The following is a 3,784-nucleotide window of genomic DNA, read 5'->3' on the forward strand; positions in this document are numbered from 1 at the left end:
AAGAACTTGTCATAAAATGTTGCATGTGTTCATCTATCATTTAATTACACAGAGTTCTTTTTGAGATTATAACAAAGACAAGGCATTGTAAGAGAGGTGGGCATGTGACATATCACAGATTCCCTTAGGCAGTGCATTTTCTAATTGAAGGTACAATAGAAGCAGATGCTGATAATCTACAAGCAAACCTTTGCATAACTTAGTAGCTGAGATCTGTAAGAGGCTGTAGTATCTGGATGGTGGAAGAGGTGAGTGTTGACCTGGATCAGTGATGCCAGTGTATCAATAGGTAGTAGAACAAAGAACACTGAGCACTTCTGACCAAGAAAGTGGGTCACAGGCAATCTGGCATATTATTAACTAGGATGGGTGGACCCACATTCGGGACAGCCCGTTTACATGTTTGAGACACATAAAAGACTGGCTGACAAGTTTAGATTAAATGTGGCAAAAGAAGAAAAAAGGAGTCAGATTACAGTGTGCAAAGAAATGCCCTCAAATGTGTGGTGTGCTGTCCTGGCAGTTCTAAGCAGGATGGATTGAGGCAGAAATCAGAGTCCAAATGAAAGCTATCTCTATAAATCCATGAGAAAAGAAAAATCTAAGCTTATCTTGCAGCTTGCAGTTTGAGAGATTGGCTGTTCTTAAATAAACACAGTTTCTGCCCCTTCTTCCATGTTCACAGCATATTGTTTTTCCCTCTTATTGCCTCACCTCTAGCAACGTTTGCTTCCCTTTGCTACAACTTTCTTATTTTGACTCTGTCTCAAGTTTTTATTCTCAGGTTGTAAACTTCGGGGCAGACTATCAACTTTTCATTTCCCACAGTGTCCAATGTCCTGTATCCAGAGACACACAGAAAATAGCAACTGCAGAGGTAAATTAAATGAAAGCTGAATTTCACCTTGCTCGGCATCTTGAAACATTACTTTCTATACATAGCAAACACGTTTAATTCAATAATTTAAAAATGATTACATTTTATTTGATACTATCAATAATATAAAACATTGCTGTTTTTTGGAAAATCTAATGCATACCCTCTAAGGAAAAGTAAAAACACAGCCTGAGAAAGCTCATGAGAGACAGGGTTTCTAACTGAATGTGGAGAGTTTGTGTAACTAAAATAGATGGATGGAAAGAAAAAATAAAGAAAATAAAGACGTTCTTGCAAAATGACTAGCTTGTATGGGTTTCTGGTTTATCATCCTCCTTGTTCTTAATACACTTTGCATAACCATGAAGTTGCAGCAAGTTGCAGGAGGACAGATTGAAGCACAGTGCGTTTTGCCACACAGAATGTGTTGCTGCTTTTATGATTCCAAACGGTTCTGTGCCCCTGGAACTACAAATGTTGTCATATTAAAGCACTTGTCAGTTGGATTAGCTAAAACAATAGCTTTTGCCAGAATGCGCTCTTTCTGAAAATGATTGCCTTTTAGGAGTTCTCACAAATAGATTTATTAGCTTTCACACTGAATAAAAAACCGAGAGCTTGCTATGCAGATCAGCCCCCGGAAGCTGTTACAGAGAACATTTTTCCAACTTATATGGCAGCATCCTTTACTTTTATGTTCTACCCCCTCTCTCGAATTGATAAATTGAGTTTTGTTTAAAAAATACGAGAAAGTGCAACAGAATGAGGCAGGACAATTCCTTCTTCTTTCCTTTTTTGTTGTAAGCCTCACTCTTGGAGTTTCCTGTTTTCTTGGTTTTAATGTATATAGGTTTTTATTGGAGTACAGGTTTTTGCAGTACGATTGCTGAAAATTAAGATTCAATAGGATGGGTCGAGGCAAACTATGAATCAGTAACAAATGAGAACATGAGTATTTAGGAAATACAGCGTCCTCTTTCCAACGAGGGTTTTTTGTTGTTGTTCTTCATTGAGGGCATTGGTGGTTGCTGTTCTTAAGGATTAAGTAAGCTTATAAACATTTTTGTGTTTTGAGAGAGCATGCTATTTTGTCAATTAAAATACTTCTAAATTTCATGAAACAAAATTGCTTTCAATTACAGAGAAAACTTGATATGGAGTGAGTAGTGAGGGTGGAAAAAGCGGGTAAATGAATGAGAGGAAATGAAGAATAAAGAGATGAAAAATAGAGAGATTTCTAGGACCACACTATCTGATTTTCAGTATGAAAAAAGAAAGGTATATGACTCCAGGGATATTTACATTTCACACTAGATAGAAAATGCAAGGATTAATATTATGGTTATGACTATATCACATTGTGAGACTATTTATATAAGTAGATTCCATACTCTTTACACATATTTTTTTGTAAAATAAACAAGGAATCAAAGAACTCAACATGGGATGTTTCTTCTTATATCTCTCTGGCCCTGGCGAGTCTAGGCTACCTGTTCCAGGGAGTTCTCTCCAGAAACAGAGAGAATAGAGTCCAAGACTCTCAGGAACACATATGAATGAATCGAGTGCTGCATGTTTTTTTGTTTCTCTGCATGTTACACTCCAAGGAAAATGTAGCGCATTCAGATAACTATTTGCCATATTTTTAGTAGAAAATATGTTTTAATTTAAAAAAGTACTATCCAATGGTTAGAACCCAGTTGGCAAACTTGAATTTTGTGATGTGTTTTGTCGAGGCTCTGTCTAGCCACCACACCGCAAGTTTATAAGAACACTTGTTTTGAACTAAATTTTTAGTCCTTTGATCCTCAGAGAAGTCTCACTGAGGCAAGATCAGCACAGGAGATGAGAAATAAAAAGCCCTGTTCAACCTGTATTACCTGGATCCTTCCTGCCTATGTTGTAGACGATCGGTGGGTAAATACACACTCTCGGAGTCCGGAACCGAATTGATAAAAATTTTAATGGCCAAAGATTTTCCTGCGCAGGGGCGAACTTCCCCAATGAGATCGGAGTCACGTAGCTACTCAGAGCTACAAAATGGAAGTCGCGCCTGGCTTACAGACTACTGGGTATTTACATTTTCTAGCAAGCAAGCAAAGGCATACAGAAGCAGAGGTGGCGGTTAGCTATTGGCTTATTTAAAAACGGCGAGGGTCCCTGATTGGTGGGTGCTGCTGCTGGCCGGCACTTTCTGGCAGGGCCGGGTTAGTTACCTTATTTGGCTAGAATTTTAAACCCAATTGTTCCCGGATGTTTGTTCATTACCCTGTTCCAGGAACTGCAGATTTAGGGTTGGGTAATGCCCTAGCTGTAATTTTCCTAGCTGGGTATAACACCTACAGGTAAATGAAGATAGGGGAAGGGACCTGAGTGTGCTCACCCCATGTACTAGTAATAGACCCCATGCTTTTCACTGCCCTAAACTGGGCTTCTTATAATACTTAAACATTCTGTTTATTACCAAATTTTTTACCATTATCCATATGTGAATCTGTTACCGAACAAGAGGTCCGAGGGAGGGGCAATACAATATTTGGCCCACCTAGGGATGCCAAATATTGTTACACAACAGGGGCCCCTCCCAAAAACAAAATACTAATATCTACTGGGCTCTTCTGTCCGCCGCCAATTGGAAAGACATCTCTCAAAGCCAGAGATTTGTGAAAAGGAAACAAAATGTTTATTTAATGCTATTTAGGCTTAATGCCTCCACTAAAATATCAAAGTCTTTTAGGGTATACACCTACACCCACACAGCGCTCCCTTCTCCCATTGTCCCAACTCCAGGTACCGTAAATCAGGAAAAGAGCACACGTCTGTATTGCAGGCTGCTGGCACCGTCAGCTGTGTCACTGTATAGGATCTTGAGTTAATCCAAAGTACTGTGGTACCCTCTCACGGTCC

The sequence above is a fragment of the Artibeus jamaicensis genome, unplaced genomic scaffold (assembly GCF_021234435.1).
Source record: "Artibeus jamaicensis isolate MK-2021 breed Jamaican fruit bat unplaced genomic scaffold, CSHL_Jam_final scaffold_537, whole genome shotgun sequence".
NCBI classification, from domain to species: Eukaryota; Metazoa; Chordata; class Mammalia; order Chiroptera; family Phyllostomidae; genus Artibeus; species Artibeus jamaicensis.